At 37.3% G+C, this 18,076-nt stretch overlaps 1 protein-coding gene across 5 annotated transcripts in view; it reads right to left on the minus strand.

Moving 5' to 3' along the window:
* Positions 1–18,076, minus strand: part of LOC103788657 (uncharacterized) — a 304,484-nt gene that overhangs the window by 255,780 nt on the left and 30,628 nt on the right. For all 5 annotated transcript variants that reach the window (XM_078353346.1, XM_078353347.1, XM_078353344.1 and 2 more), the window contains exon 4: positions 8,877–8,948. The gene's annotated coding sequence lies outside the window, so the exon portion shown is untranslated. The remainder of the gene's footprint in view (positions 1–8,876; positions 8,949–18,076) is intronic.

The following is an 18,076-nucleotide window of genomic DNA, read 5'->3' on the forward strand; positions in this document are numbered from 1 at the left end:
TACAAAAAATATGACCTGGAGCAAATTAACTTCTGGAAGCCTGACTTTTCATACATGTATAATAATGTGGGACTATCTGCCTTCCAAAATTGTTGAAAGCTTAAATGAGATAATGCAGCTGAAAGTTGCTGACAGGTGTTTAATAAATATCTTTCCATCTCTACACATATCCCATTGCAACCCTCCACCCCACAGAGAAATAGCCATGGCCAATTTTCCTAACTATACTCAGTCTTACACATGCAGGGATATCTGATGATCTGTTGTACTAACGTCCTGGAAATTCTACATATTTATGGTCAAAAATTTTTACTCAATGATCATTTCTTTTTTGTCCATTATGTGCCAGATTATACAAGTTAACTAAGGTAAACTAAATAACTCAGAGAAAATGTAGATGAAAATAAACCGATTTTAAAACACTTGTCTAACATACATGCATTAATATAGCCAGATATATGGAAAGTCGATTGAAGACAGTGATAGCTGTTATTTACCAATGATAATAGCAATGTACTTATAACAAAAGCAAATAAATAATCATCCCTGCCTCTATGACAAATAGACTGATTTTCAACAAACTAATGCAAGAGGAGGAGGAAGAAGTGGAAGAGGAGGTGGAAGAGGTAGAAAAAGAAGCAGCGGCAGCAGCAAAAACCACTGGTTATCTTTTGCTCTGATTCCAGCATAGAAACTCCTTCCTTTACATCTCTCCCACAAAGTTATGTGGTTCATACGTTAGATACAGTATGTGACTCTTCTTTTTTTCTTTTACATGGAGTTGTGCTCTTGGAGCCCAGGCTGGAGTGCAATTGCCCGATGTTGGCTCATCGCAACCTCCACCGTCCGGGTTCAAGCGATTCTCCTGCCTCAGCCTCCTGAGTAGCTGGGATTACAGGCATGTGCCACCACGCCCAGCTAATTTTGGATTTTAGTAGAGTCAGGGTTTCTCCATGTTGGTCATGCCGGTCTCAAACCCCCGACTTCAGGTGATCCACCAGCCTCGGCCTCCCAAAGTTCTGGGATTGCAGGCATGAGCCACTGCACACAGCCATGATATCAATCTTCTAAATACACAGACATTTAGAAGAGTCAGCTGAAGATCCTATACATAAATGTTTTTTTACATTTTGAACAACTTAGCAAGATGGTCTAGCTTCAAATTACAGAAGCATGCATTTATGTAAATAATTGCTCCCCTGGGACATGAGGGCTGGACTCTGAGGCCTCCTTACTCTAGGCTTCAACTGTTTCAGAGCAGGAGCTGTGCTTAAGATCCCACTGGAAAGCTGGAGATAGGATGAGAAATGTCTTATTTGTTCCACCATTGCCTCTCCCACAGTTACTTCCATCCCACAGAGACAGAGAAAAGCACAAGGAGCTGTGGCCTAGGGTCTCCCAGCACCTGGCTTGCCCCACAGCCTCTCAGATATGTTACAGTGGCCCATGCACTTCTTTGGTGACTGGAAATTACGGAGAGTGGAATGGCCTCAGCCCTCTCACTGAGTCACACAACAGAAGCAACACCTGCATTTGCATGTGGGACCCACAAAAGATTCAGAACCTTCTGCAGGACATTTTTATACCTTCCAACTTTCAGTAACTGAACTTCTTACCCTGCTTATTCTTGGACTTTTAAAAATTATTACTCAGAACTCCTAGTTGCTGTTTCTAGTTTCTACTCCTGGAAAGTAGCATTTTATTTTCTAATACTTATTTTGCCATTTGGACGCAAAAACATAAATATCTGAATTTGAATACTTACCCTGCTGCTTAATAACTATATAAGCTCTCTGTTTCTCAATTTCCTCACCTGTAGGCTTGATGATATTTATACAATAAAATTGTTCTCAAGATTAAATAACTGTGCTATAAACTGTTATGTCTGATACAAATATGGAATAATAATTTTCCTTCTTAGAGATTAATACTTTTAGAGAGGAGACCACAGTTTACCAGGTTCTTGGATGGGGCCTGGGGTCTCTCATGCATTATCACCCTAACAAATACTGGGCACTGGTGCTGACAATGATGGTTCATTCTTGCGGGCCACATTTCGCTGACTGGGTGAAATCATTTGAGTGGTTACTACAACTTCCAAATTGTGTCTCTTTTTTCCCATTAAGCCATTTAAAAATCAAAGCAGTACACAAGGTCACTGAATCATCCTTTTCTAGTTTAATAAAAAAAATACTAAACATAAGTAACTTCTCTCAGAGCTGAGAAGATAAACGACATTTCAATTACCACAGTAATTTCTAAGTCATCTTCTTCAACTAGTATGTAGCATTTTCAGTGCATCAGTCCCTACACTGCACAGTGGTAGGAAAGATTTATCAAGCAACTTCCAACAGCACAGAATCAAACCCTTAGGGAAGTAATTCAATAAGTACTGATAACCAGCCACAGAATTACCTTTGTATAGTACACAAACCCAATATATTCAAGCTGGTACAGAAGAATCTTTGTGATTGTCTATCATGTGGTTTCTTAGCTCACAAATGATGAAACTGAGGACCATAGAAACAAGACTGTAGCAAAACTGATTTTCAGTTCATTTACAGTGAAGATTGAGTTCCAAACTAACCTCAAGCAAAGACCTAGAAAGGAAATTATACCCACCAAAATATACACAATCTAGGGACTGGCCAGGATACCCACCAACAAAACCCTTTTTCCCATTGCTACTGCTCCAAAATATTTCAGCACTAGAATTTATTCCATATATCGTTCAAAATGTAGGTCCTACTTTCAAAATGTATCCTCTGGAGTTGATAGAAGAATCATGGAATATATCAAAGGCAACAGGCATAAAAGACTTTAAGTTGCTATGAGAGAGGCAGTGAAGGAGAATGGGGTGCCTGAATCAGCTACTTCTGTCCATTCTAAAATATAGAGGACAAAAGCTTGTTGTGGGATGCAATTTCCTCCTTATCCTTCTTCAAGGCAGTTAAGATAGGGATGAATCATTCATTCCTTTACCTGCTCTATAAATCTTAGCATCACGACCCATGCTAGTACTCCTGGGACACAAGCTGGGAGATTAGGAGTGGGGAGAAGAAAGGTCTCAGGAAAACTACTTGAGACACAGCAGGGTTCAACACTGGTAAACTTTTCTTGCAATTAGGAGAGTCCTAAGGCTGAATTCTCAAGTAGGTAATATTTTTCTATCTTTCCATCCTTTTTCCAAGACCTTCTCTGAAGAGTTGGTTCCCCCACTTTCTTCCCCGATGTCCCATAGGGCTCTTTATATCCCATTCATTCCATTTTCATGGGATCTGGGTTCTTTCAGCTACAGGAAGATTGAATTTCTGCTCACTTATGATACCTCTCAGCTGTATCTTCTTTTTAAATGACTCCCTATAAAACCAAGAAGCCTTCAAAAGCCAACCAAATGAGGTTTGAATGGAAGAATCTTAGACAGTCTGATAAATGGATAGGAGGTCCCCTTTAATAGTGTGGGGTAGTAGGATTTCCTATACCCTCCACCCAAACCGAAATCATGTGTAGTAGTAGCTGTTTCTGTGTCAGTTTCCAAAATTGTAAAATTTACTTTAAAACAAAAAGGCCATCAGTAGCATTAGCACTGACTTCATCAAAACTAAAGGAGATCCTGAAGAGCAACCTGTAGGCCAAGGTACCACTTACGCTCCAAATTAATTAAGCTTCATGAGACTAAAGGACCAAATTAAGGAAGAGAGTAAACCTCACCCTCATTGACCCCTTCTGTTATACCCGAGCGAGTTTAAACAGAAGTGCCACACACTGAGTTTGTTGAGAGTCCACCTTTAATTGACCAGCATCCGAGAGTCAGCTAGAGCTCAAACCTCTCGGCCATGAACAAAGGGCAGTTAACATTTTTATACCAGTTTAGGGTCGGGGGTGGTAAGCAGATTATTACAGAAGCAGAAGGAGCAGGTTAGGGGGAAGCAGGGGGGTGCCTAACAAAAAAATTCTACTTAAAGTTTTTTTTTACTCAGGATGTGGGGTAGCAGTTGCACGGTTGCAAGTATAGGATGTACAGGCCAGTGGGCCCTGTTTCTCAGAAGATTGGTTACAAAGATGCCAGGTGTCTCAGACCACAAGCTTTTAGAACAGAATGCCCTACATAGCTCAGGGTGGGCAAAATGGAGTTAGCATGATTGTTTAAAACATATTTATTACAGCCAAGTTACAGTGTTTCACTTCCTACTTTGGGGCCTTTGCACCTGCTTGCATTTGTATGAAATTCTTTTCCCAAGGATACTCCTCAGTTCCTGCTTTCACCTCATTAACCCCCACTCATCTTTCAGTGCTCAGGTGACATGTGACATCATGGAAGAGTTCCAAGATGCCCAGAATAGATCATCTCCTCTTCCCACTCTAAATTTCTCTGCTCTGCCTCTATATATAAATATGTATAGTCAGATGACATTAACCAACTCCAGGTATCTTTACTTACAACAATCATCTAAGGGGAGCATTCACTCAGCATTTTCCAAGAACAATACTATCTGTTGTTGGCAACAATAGTGCTACATCATAGAGCAACAACTGTGTGAAACTTAAATCAATTTAAGCACAAATCTACATAACAAATTAAAGTTCCAAGCATCAGCTCAGCAACAAACTTGGAAGCTAGTTCACTTCTAAGGTGGTATGTGTTGATATGTCTTCCTATGTTGGTATGAAAAACATTGTACTATAAAGACCTTGTTAGGTGGAAACACAGAAATGGAAGTGTTTTCCAATAACATTTATCTGCCATAATGCCAGATCAAATAATAAAATAATTCTTGCCCTATTTTATATATCAGAATTGCCTATTTAAAAAAATTTTCCCAACATTTTCATTAAATACTTATGAAAACTTTGGACAAAAATCATCTAATAAAATAAAATGAGTACATGATGTTAAGTTAAATGTTCAATTGGGATTCTACAATGCAGATTTCAGCTAAACATCATATTCCGCTTGATTTAATGTCATCTTATGGAATAAAGTTACTTTTACTGTTCTTTTTTTTGTTTACTTTGACATCAAAAGGAAACTACAACAAATACATAGGAAGTACCTGTGAACTGCTATACTGTGTTGCCCAGGTTCCTCTTCAGGAATGAGGGATTTATTTCCCCAGCTGCTGGCAGTATTGCCAGAGCATGGCCCTTTGCCATGAGCACTCGTGGAAGATTGTCTCAACTAAAGAAACATGCTTTGCCTAAAATCATGTCTACTTTGAAAATAAGGTACCATCCAATCCCAATCATTGAAGGGATATAAAAGCCCAGCCACATTGCCCCAACTCTGAAGTGTCATCTCAGCTCCAGAGCTCCCCAAGTGACATGCTGAGGTCTTCAGCATGATATATCTTCCTATGTTGGTATGAAAATCACATCTCAACTTCTCTCTGCACAATTCTGTTTTTTAATTCTTCCTTCCAATGGTATTAATCTCTAGGGTGCTTCCTGATAAATGTAATGCACATTAACCTCCACCTCAAAATCTCCTTCTGGGGAATGCCACCTACAAAAGCCTGGAAGTAAAAGCCTTCAACAATTACAGTTGAGAAGCTGTCAATTGAGAAGTGGCTGAAAATTAAGGGCCCATTAAAGGGAACCTCAGCTGCTTCTTCCCATCCAAGGGCTTTGGCTTATGTGGTTGGAAGGTTGAGGTGAGTGAATTTCTATGAGGTAAATTTCCTAGGAGGCCACTTTCTAGTATACAAATGTGTCTTGTTTAATAACAATCTGAGTGCTAACCATTCCTTAGATGAAGGCTTTCCTATGATGAGATATGTGGCCTCTAGGCCTGTGAGCTCATGGCTGACCCTCCAAGCCATCCTTGGAATTGGTCTTTGCCCTTTCTGTAGCTTCAGTCCCTCTGGGCTGTTCACCATCTCCTGGGATAGATAGGATAGGTTTTGATGATTTATTGGGCCAGTTTACTTTTCTACTTATCTCCCTTCACAAACTGAGAACAGAAAAGAAAGGCACATTTAGTTTATTTCCCCTCTCATTCAAGAGAGTCCACTATATTGACCTTTCAATATAGTATGCTTTGGTTTCATATTATTTTAATATTGCAGTTTTTATTAGAATGGTGCAGATCTCAGAACATTCAATCATACAAGTCTATACTTGAAATACAAATATATATTTAATTATATTATACTACTAACATATTTGATTACTGCATTTTTTTGCTTTTCATTTAATCATTCATTTATTCATTTTACTTGACAGATATTTATTCAGGATCTTCTATGAATCAGATAATTTAATATACCTGTGAAGTAAATGTAACACCCGAGGTCCTGCTGGCCCCTCATCCCAATGTAGTGCTCCTGCTAAAATCAATTTTAATTTTGAGTCCTAACTTTGAGTTTCTCACAAAACTCTCCATAGCTACATAACTCATCTATTATCAGGATCTATATGAATTCTACTAAAACATCGCAGATGGTTTACTAGCATTCATATGTTACATAAGTTTAATTTCTCCTCCCTCTTACTTACAGGAATTTTCTAACTCATTCTTTCTGGTATCTGTAAGCCTATTCCTCCCTCTTTCCTCTTGCTTTCTTATCTTTGTGAGTCTTGTTTCTATTCTCTTTTAGTCTCTCGCCTCTATTAGAATATTTCCTTGAGAAAATTATTCTTAAAATTAAGTTAAAAAATATCTAAATGCCCTTGATATACACTCAGGAGTATGGAAACCAAGGGAAATTAAGAGAAAATATTGATTTAAGATTAATACAAATGGGAATGACTTTAGTTTGTGCTAAAGCATAAAAAAGAAAAAAAGGGAAAGATAGGGTATTAGTATTGTAATATGTAGAATAGAAATTATTGCATAAATAATATTCATTCATAATATTTTTAAAAAATTTTAAACTGACAGTGTGTATCATTGCATAAGTTTTAGTCTTTTTTATTAAAAACCACTTTATTAAACATTATTTCAATTCATTTACATTTAAAAAAATGCCCCATGCAAAAAAGCCTTACCAAAATGGTTCTTCTCCCAATATTCTTAGAAATTAAATATTGTGTGTCAGGTTTCTAAATGCTCCACATACAACACCACAAGGAAAATTTTACTCTTATTATCCCAATAGAAGATGAAGTAAACCAAGCCTAAGAAAAATGAAGCAATTTGCTCAAAGTTTCAGTCAAAGGATTTGAATTCAGGTAATCTACCTTGCAGTTTATACTCCTCATTAGGACATGATACTGTCCCATTTGATGTAAGGTCTAGAGCCCTGGGGAATGTGTTTAGCCAAGATGAAAAGCCAATCAGAGTTTCTGGGTTTGGACTTTGAAAGTGAATTCAGACCTCTTGGCATTTGCATTTTAATTTGTGGTGGACAAAATGCAAACTTGTATTTGAAAAGAGGGAAAGAACATGGTCTAAATGGCTTCAAGGTTTTTGAACATCAAACAGTTTTTACCAAAGAACAGTACAATCACTGAAGTGTATCCAAATAAAAAAAAATATGGATTTGACAGCAATCTGATTCACAAAATACCCAGAGCCATTTCATGGTTATCATAGTTCCAAGTTAAATAGAAAGCTCTGTGTTGTATTCTTCTCCCCCATTAATTCATTCCTGATTGGGTATTCCTGTTCTTCCAAGAGCATGCCAGTGGGCACACATGGGGAGCTTCATCGTTCAGGAAATGATGTTGGCGGGACCCAGAGGTTTGGCAGGGTGAGTGGCTTGGGGGCAGCCCTGGCTGGAGCTGCCTCCTCTCATATGGTCCAATTCGGCAGCACCAACTGAAAGTAGGCACTTCTCAGTCTGGAAATTTCACAATGGGTGAATTTTTTTCCCAGTCCTTCAAAGTCAATGGATGAAGAAATGGGCAAGTAATCCTGCAACTTGGTAGTGTGGGCAGCTAGGATCAAAGTAAGGGAACTTGTACAAATTGTCCACTTGAATACAAAAGAAGTAAAGAAAGCCCAGCCAACTCAATCGAATATTGCTTTTTTTCCTCTGAATTCTTTATTTTTATAATTCAGAAGTTTATGTTTTCAATGGCTGGGTAGAAAAGTGGCAGAAGTGGCAAGATTTTGAGATTGCTACTAGAAAACCTGACTTAGAAAGTAGTCTGAAGGCTGAACTTTTTATTATTTTAATGCCAATGAGGCATAATTCAAATAATCATGCCAACCAAATTTAGGCTTTAATGACTTACAGAACACTGAGTTAGAGAATACTTCTTCAACTTGAAGAAGAAACTCGAGCCAGGATGCAGCTGGAGCATAAAAACCTCACAAAACACATTTCTTATCTTAAAAATGAGAGAGCTGAATCACCTTCTCCACAGCTCCTTCCCATTCTAACATTCCATAACCCTATTTTATACTAAATGCATGTGTGGAGCTGGATAGGTTACTTAACTTTAGTCTAAAGCCTTTTGATAATGCATCATAGAGTTCCCCAGTTCTGAGATGACTCTTGTTAAAGCTCTGATCTTGTAGAACATTCCAGAGCCCAATGCTGAAAGTGAGATAAACTAGACTTGACCCAGATCTGACATTGGTTAGCTACATGCAATTGGCAAGCAATTAGTTTTATTTCCTCATCTGGAAAATAAGACTAATCCTTTTACTTCTAATATCTGGTTCTCGAATAATCACCATTTATTATTCTTATGACCCTTCATAAAATAATGTTAAATATTATTTTAATTATTTTAATATATCTCAAGGTAGAATAATTTTTAATATATCTCAAGGTAGAATAATTTTTAATATATCTCAAGGTAGAATAATATTAAGTAGGTTTTAATGTCTTTAACATCAAGGAACCTATGAAATATAGGCAGCATCCTTAATATCATTTTCTTTAACATAGAAATAATGTAGGATTAAAGAATCCAAGAATCAGTACCTGATATGGTTTGGCTATGTCCTCATCCAAATTTCATCTTGAATTGTAGTTCCCAAATGTCATGGAAGGGACCTGGTGGGATTATAAATAATAAATAATAAAAAGTTCAGTCTTCAGACTACTTTCTAAGTCAGGTTTTCTAGTAGCAATCCCCAAATGTCATGGAAGGGACATGTTAGGAGGCAATTGAATCATGGGGGTGGTTAACTCCATGCTGTTCTCATGTTACTGAATGAGTTCTCACGAGATCTGATGGTTTTATAAGGGGCTCTCCTCCTTTTGCTCAGCAATTTTCTCTCCTATTGCCATGTGAAGAAGGATGTGTTTGCTTCCCCTTCAGGTGTGATTGTAAGTTTCCTGAGGCCTTTCCAGCCATGCAGAACTGTGAGTCAATTCAACATCTTTTCCTTATAAATTGCCCGGTCTTGGGTATTTATTCATAGCAGTGTGAGAACAGACTAATACAGTGCCTTAAAACATACATATAAGTCATGACCATGTATTTGAAGATATACCTTCTGGTGATGGATGACATATCAGTTAATTGACAGAAAAATTTACTCACACTATTTACCTGGCATTGTTAAGTAACTGGAAAGGAGACGAAACCAATGATGTTGCTGAGGAAGAATTAAAAATCAGGCCACAAAACATATACAAGTTCTCTCTCAGCCAGACTCTGTCAGCTCTTATTAGTGTATTGAATCTTGTTCCAGCAAGAGCACTATCTATTAATTTGAAACAACATCATGTTTTCTATGAGCACGACTATATCCTAAAAAACTGAAAAACATCCCATGGCTCTATAATATGAAATATCAACTATAATTTACTTGTGATGAATAATTAATATGTTGGAGAAGTCAGAAACACTTTAAGATATTTTACATGATTTGTGTGTATCTTCTTGTACCCTAGCTTAGGAAAGTTAATGATTCAAGTTTATTGTTCTTAATGTCACCTACAAAGTCTTTATCCAAGTTTATTTAAACTCCCAAATCTTTGGAAATGGAAAAGGGAAATTTCACCTACTGCAGATGTACACCTTACACTTTAATCCATGGATCTCAGATACCTTTCTAACATGACTGAATTCTCATTTTCTTCATGCTTAAATGAAAATGCTCCATATTTACATGATTTAAAAATCCAGAAATTGAGGCAAATATTGACTTCTCTGGATAATGATTGTTCAGAGACTAAATGATTCGTATAATCCCCACATAGATTCTCATATATTTTGAGGACAGGGTCAAGTTTTTCATATTTTATCCAGTCCTTTCCACTCTCTGAGCACCATTCATCCAAAATTTCCCCAACAAAAATATTGCATACCTTGAGCTCTGTAAATGAGGCAGAGTGAATAACTAAATTGGTATTTTAATTTCCACTTCATATATGGTGGAAACATTCGTGTGAGTTTTGTCTTTGCTCAAAACCCTCTAGTGTCCTCTCATATCACTTACTCAGAAGAGAAGCCAAAGCTTGTGATCCTCTACACCCCCTTCTGTTTAGCCTTTCTCCCCTACCTGCTGTCCTCTGCTCTTTTCATAGCCACTCCACTGCAGCTATCCCAGACACACTTCCATTTCATGTCCTTTCCAACTGCAGGTTCCCCAGCCTGGACCCTTGCTTTCTAAGGCATTCCTTTGGCTGTTCTGTTGGCTCAACTCCTCTAAGTTCTACCCAAATGTCACATTCTCAACTAGGCCTCTTCTTTCCACTTTTTCTAGCATTTTACCCATTTTCCCACATTATCTTTTGATATTTAATCACTACTTGATATATTATGTGTTATTTTATTTATTATTTTTCTATTGACTGTACCCTCCAACTAGAATGTAAGATTCATGAGGGCACAGATTCATGTTTCTATTTTGTTCACAACATATTTAGCAGTTAATAAATATTTATTGAATGAACAGATGCATTTCTGGAGGTCCATAATTATAATTTTAAAAAACAGCATTTACACAAACTGGCACTAAATAGGTAGAGTCCATGTCCTTGTCTTCCCACATCTCAGGGAAGGATTATCTCAGACCTTCTCAATATCAGCTTCAATAAGTTTTCTCTTTTACCTTCTAAATCCATATAATGTGCTCCTTGAATAATCTTCATCAGAATCAACCTGAGTCTTTGTTGAAAATGGAGATTCCTAGGTCCTAATTCAGATCAAAATCTCTGGGCAGGGTATGGGACATTTGCAACTTATAGTTTTAATGATCTTTTCAGGTGATACACACACTAAAGTGCAATAGCCACTGACAGAAATTTTCTTACTGTCTTTCTTCTCCTGTTCTGAGCTCTGTGTTAGGGTATACACAGCTGATGTCAGTCTATGTGTTAGGAACCATATCCACACAGTTCTCCTTAAATTATGCTGGGTACAAGAACATATATGCTTAAGCAATTGTTTGAGGGGTTTTGAGGGAAGGGATAAGCAGAATGATAATAATCATTGCAGTGAGGTTTATTTTGACCCTTGCATTCTTCCTTTTTACTAAATAAAGTTTGGGAACTAAATTACTTTCAAGTCTGTTGTTTCAATGATAAAGGCATTTTCTCCTGCTTTTCATAAACATCTATCATGTCCAAGCTTCTGAATTTTTTTTGTGTGTGTGTGTCTTGCTCTGTCACCCAAACTGGAGTGCAGTGGCATGATCTTGGTTCGCTCCAACTTCTGCCTCCTGGGTTCAAGCAATTCACTGCCTCAGCCTCCAGTAGCTGAGATTACAGGTACCCACCACAACACCCAGCTAATTTTTGTGTTTTTAGTAGAGACAGGCCTTCACCATGTTGCCCAGGCTGGTCTTCAACTCCTGACCTCAAGTGATCCACCTGCCTGAACCTCCAAAGTGCTGGGATTACAGGTGTGAGCCACCACACCCAGCCCTAATATTTTAAGAATAGTTTAACATGTTAAACTTAAACAAGTTAAACTATGGGACTCAGGTTCAACTGCTTCTCTCCTGAAATAACCTATTTTAGATGAAATTTCCAGTTAATATTCAGAAATCAAATAAATCTTACTAATATATCTTACCTCATTCAGTGCTTTGAAATCTATTGAAAAACTTCAGCCTTGCTTATGTGCATTCTCAGAAGTATTTACCCATATAACTCTTTGTCTCCAATGATCAAAGAGGAAAACCATAGACTTTTCAAAACCTTTTATAAAATCTAGCTTCAAACTGACTTGAGGTTTTTACAGTGAATGTGAGGTTTTACAAGGCAAGAGGGAAGAAACATTTATTTTTTTTATTTGTTTGTTTACCTAACCAGCACACACATTTTTCAAACAATTTGAGTTTGGCATTACCCACGAAGCATCTGGCTAAACACTTTTTTCCTTAATTTTTATAACCAAAGAAATTTTCAGGGAAATTTAATCCACATGTTTCTGATTCATTCCATATCCAGTAATGTGTCAGTGAGGGATGTTTGATTCCAAGACCTCTGGAAAAGATTTTTTTATCTGCAGTTTCTAAGACGGCAGGTAAATGAGTGTAAACAATAGGCTTGCTCAAGGTGGGAGATCAGACACGGCAAGATTGACACACAACGCAATGAGCCAAAGAGCCATAACAGGCAAGTTTCCTTAAGGTTCTGGGAAGTTGAAGTAGCCTATTTTGACCTCAAATTTCCAGTGTGGTTAAACCAGTATTAGTTTACCAGCAGGAGTAATTCTATTTGCATGGAAACTCTACTCCAAAGGTTTAAATATTCAATATTTATTGCATATGTAAAATGTGCCAGGTATTATTGACAGACATTGTCCATGGGGATTGAGAGATGAATACTCTCTCATACTGATCTGAGTACTGATCTCAAAGAACTTCGAATTTAGTAGGTGGGAATACTACTAATACAGTGAGACAATACCAATGTTCTATCTTAAACCTGTAAGACAGACTGTCTAGTTCTCTACATAGCCTGCATCAGCAACCTCACTCAAATCCTAATACACAAAAATACATGCATAGACACATGTGCACACATGCAGATACAGACAGGATTGTAATCTTAGATCACAGAACTAGGACCTTATTTTATTCAATTTAACCAATATCTATCTTTTCATCACATATAGCATACAAAGCATTTTAAACATAATATGTGTTAAGTGAATAAAGTAATATAATACAATTCATTTTCTTGCTTGTTTTATAGATTAATTTGCAGAACTCAAAAGAATACTGTAAGACTGGGACTGATGCCACTTGAAAGTGAAGAGCCAAACTGAAAAAGTCATAAGTGTCTTAAGAAGACTTCAAACTAAATTCTAGGCCATTTACAGACAGAATACCATGGTGGGTGGTGTCATCACTCTATGTGACACAGCAAAAACTTCTACAACATAATTAGTGATTATTACATTCGATTTAATCAAAGAATAGTTTACCCTAACACCAACAGGCCATCATTTTATAGTTATCAGGTGAACCAGAGACGAGAATCTAATTCTCTTAATAAATCGTTGGTCTATATCTTTGTTTTGGGGCTGGCTGGTCTAAAATGATTGGTTTATTCATTTTAGACATTCTAATTTTTGATTCTACAATGTATATATTGTGCATTTTACTCCAATGCACTTTTAAATAAAACTGTTGAATTTTCTCTGCAGATTAGTCAGATTATATTTTTCAAAGGTGACCTCAACAATGATACCCATTCTGCAGGCTCTCCTGTCATGGGACCCTGTCACATGACATCAAGAGCTGGAGTCTATTTCTTCACTCCCTTGAGTCTGGGAGGCCCTGTGATTGTTTTGACCAATAAAGCAATAGGGTTGAAGTGTGATCACATGCAAGAAGTGTGATTACCCCAATATGTCTGCACTGTGAGAAGCCCAAGCCAAGTGGAAAGGCTCTGATTGGTGGGCTGCCATGTAGGTAGAAGCAGGCCAAGAAACACCAAGGCACCTGACAGTGAATGAAAAAGTCATCTAGGAGTATTTCCTCCAGTCCCACTGCCTCAGCTGACACCATCGGGATGAAAGACAAAACACCCAGTCAAGCTATTTCTCAAGTTCCTCACCTCTAAAACCATGAATAAAATAAAATGGATGTTTTAAGCACCACGTTTTGGGGTGGTTTGGTATAAAGCAATATACTACTGAAACACAGACTTCTAGGGAGCTTTCTGCACTCTATTCAAACCTGTATTCATATGTGAAAAGGAAAACTTAAGAGATACAGAAGGCAAAGTCAGCATACTAAAGTTTGCAATCTAGTGAGTGACACAGTGTATAAGACTACAGGGAGATGATCAACAAAGAAACAAATAAGAACAACAAGTCATAAAATAGTAATGGTAATAAACAGAACCCCCAGAAACTTTGGGGATGAAAGAGAAAATCAGTGCTCTGACTTGAGTACAACTGCCCGATAAGGCTTCTAGTAGGTAAATTGCATCTTTAAATAATGGTGAGTTAGGATTGTCAGAAAGAGGGTACACGTTTCTTCAGGAAAATAGTATGAGTGAAAGATAAAAAGAGGAACAAAAAAAGAAGGCAAAAATAAAAGAAAGGAAGCAAAAAGGATCAAGAAAAATAAAAGTGAGATTGAGAGGAACCATCATAAAACTGGCTTGGCTGGAATAAAGAGCCAATTGGGATTGGAATAGTGTATTTTAGACAAAAACCCATTGTATTTGAGGCAGAAGAATAAACACAAACATTTACACAAATATATATACACAGTGAGCTCTAGTCTAAGAAGCAAGAAAAACCACACAAAGACTTGTTATAAACCCTAAAGCATCACACCCCTAATTTGGATGTGAGTTTGATTCCACAAAGCAAAGACATAAAATAAATAAGTAATTAGATGTCACACTGTTTTACCCAAACAACCACATTTGCATATATCATCAGTGAGGGCGCCAGCTGCACCAAATGTCACCAGTTAGCATCCAGCCTTGGGAAACCTTGCCCCACTTTGAAAGGTTCCTAGATCTGGCTATACAAGGGAACCTAAGAAACAATAAACATATTTGGTAGGCTTTCTTGTCTTGCTGTGGCCTCCAAATGACAGTTATTTATGCTGCTATTGAAGACTTGGGAAACGTCTGGGTAGTGTCACTGGACTCATTAATATTTGTCTGCACAATGAACCGTAGACATCATCTCAGTTCAACTGACTTTTGCAAGTGAAAAATTGTGGTACTTAGATTCTGCCTGTTGAGGGGCAGAATCATGACTTAAACACAGACTTCTGCAAGTAAGTTTAACACACTTCCTCAAGAAAATCTTGATATTCACCTTGAGGATTCTGTCAGCATGTCTAGGAAGAAGCATAAGATAGTGAAAAAGAACACAAGAGTGGGGTCCAAAGACCTGGGTTCAATTCTTGTAATCTCTATGAGATATGAAATATGAAAGAAGTTTCTTTCTTTCTCTAAGTGTCAGTATTCTCTCTGAAAAATGGATATTCATTTGTTCAGTCATAGGCCAGACACTGTTCTAGAAACTTATGATAAATAAATAAACAAAACTGTAATCAATGCTCTTATAGAGCTTACATATACATAACAAATAATAATAAAACAAAGTAATATGATCTGACTTTCTGTTAAATGACTACCCTGGCTGCTGTGTTGAAAATTGATTTTAAAGGGTTAAAAGAGGAAAACAAGTTAGAGGCTATTGCAATTACCCAGTAGCAGGGGAATGTGGGCTAGACTAGAGTGAAAATGGAGGAAGAGAAGGAAAGTAGTTAAATTCTGGATGTATTTTTACTGTAAAGTCAGCAACATTTTCGGATGAATTATAACATGGGGAGTAAAGAGAAGGGTCAAAGGGATGTCAACATTAGGAACCTGAGCAACTAGAAAGATGCAATTATCATAAACTGACATGAGAAACTTTCTGGGTGGAAGAGGTATGGGAATAATGTCTGGAGATCATTTATAGGCATTAAAATTAGAATATCTACAAGACAGCCAAGCAGAGACGTTGAGTGGGAAACTAAAGATTCAAGTCTAGGGTTTTGCCTGACTGAAGACATTAACATGGGAATTGTTAGCATAAAGATAGTACAGTCTACTTGGTTGCTGCAATTGCATTGAGTAGCACATCCAGAGGGATAGATAACTCTTGTTAAAAATACCATTTTTAAGGAGTAAAAATAACCTGATTTTGTTCCATTCTGAAATAAAAAATCTTGCTTGAAAGAATGAAGGATACTCTATCAATTATTCAACTGTAATAACTGCAAGGATCCTTCATTTTTAGATTTGAAGATAACAACGAAAAGTAAATAAATTTAAATGGCTAAAAGCACATTATATACTGAATTCTATATACATTTTACTAAAATGTTGATTCAGACATATATTTCAAAATTGATTTCAAATTACTTACAGTGTATTTCTTATGTCTGTTTCTACTTCCTCCTTACAAAGCTTGTACAAACTTTTATCCAGTTTGCCTTAAAAAGTAGGCAATAACCATATTTCTTCCTATGTTTTCCAGTTTCTGGTAATCTACTTCTTTATATCTCCAATCTTCTTTTCCCTACTAATATGCACTGGGAATTGCCTTAGCCTTATCAGTCCCCTTACAATTCAGAGATTTCCAAGTTTTTGTCTGGGCACTGAACTCAAATTTATTCTTACATAGAAAGTCACAGTTTTGCTGAAGAGTTTTCTTTTTCTTTAGAGACCTCTGCAAAATGGTGATGACCTGACTGCTACTAAAACCCTGTTCTGCGTTTCTATAATCTTAGTACTCTTAAGTTTTTTTTGTTTTTCTCTGTTTTTGACCAATTATTTGATTATTTGGGGTTTGTTGTTATTGTTGTTTGTTTGATTGATTGTTTCCTGCCTCCTTCCACAAAGATTTTAAAGATGGTTTCAATCATATGTCCAATTTGAAAGGCTATCATAAATATATGCCATAGAGCAGAGCTTTCCAATGGCATACCATGAATGGTTTTCTGGTACACAAACATACCTCTTGGTTTTCAAAGAAGTAATTGGGTGACCCAACTCTGGGCTGGCTCCCTCCAGCCATAAGCTGTCTGTTCTATTTTCCTCAGCGTATGCTATGGTTTCAATGTATCTCCTCCAAAATTCATGTGTTGACACCTAATGGTCAATGTGGTAGTATTAAGAGGTGGGACTTTGAAGAGGTGATTAAGTCATTAGGGCACCTCCTTCATGAATGAAATTAAGGCCCTTAGAAAAGAGGCTTCAGGCAGAATTAAGCTACTCTTGCCCTTCTGCTCGCCACCATGTGAGGACACAATATTCTTCCCTCTGGAGGATTCAGTGACAATGCACCATCTTGGAAGCAGAGAGAAGCCCTCACCGGACACCAAATATGCTCCTGCCAGCACCTTGATTTTGAATGTCCCAGCCTCCATAACTAAAAGAAAATAAATTTCTGTTCTTTACAAATTACCTAGGCTCAGGTACATTTTGTTATAGCAGCACAAATGAACTAAGCCTGCTATGCAAGTACAAGCATTTTCTTTTGTTTCTGACTTAATAAAAGTTTAGAAAGTAGTACCTTAATAATCTTTCTGTTTTAAGATATATTAGTTATTGGGATCTAATGTACAGCATGGTGACTGTAGTCAATAAAACTGTATTTTTTACTTGAAATTTGCTAAGAAAGTAGATTATAAGTGTCTTCACCACCACTGCCCTCCCTTCTATCCCCCACACAAACGTATTCATGAAGGGAAACTATGTATGGTGATGATGTGCTGATGAATTTGATTGTAGTAATCATTATACAATGTATATGTGTATCAAATAATCACTTTGTATACCTTGAATATATATAATTTTCTCATGTTAATTATACCTCAATAAATCTGGCTGGAAAAAGGAAAAAGGATACTCTATAGTAAAAGAGAAAGGAAGGAAGGAAGGAAGAAAGGAAGGAAGGAAGGAAGGAGGGAGGGAGGGAGGGAGGGAGGGAGGGAGGGAGGGAAGGAAGGAAGGAAGGAAGGAAAAGAAAAGAAAAGAAAAAGGCAGGAAGGAGGGAGGGAGGGCTGGAGGAAGGGGGGAGGGAGGGAGGGAGGGAGGAGACAGAGGAAGAATCTAAAAAGTTGCTCAAAACAATATTCTCAGTGGCCAAAGCAAAAAAGGAGCCACATAAGATTTCTTTTGTAAAAAAAAGAGTTATTATCATAAAGGGGTCAAACTTTTCTCCGAGGGAACTAAAATTACTTATCCATGGCTCACTT

The sequence above is a fragment of the Callithrix jacchus genome, chromosome 16, assembly GCF_049354715.1.
Source record: "Callithrix jacchus isolate 240 chromosome 16, calJac240_pri, whole genome shotgun sequence".
NCBI classification, from domain to species: domain Eukaryota; kingdom Metazoa; phylum Chordata; class Mammalia; order Primates; family Cebidae; genus Callithrix; species Callithrix jacchus.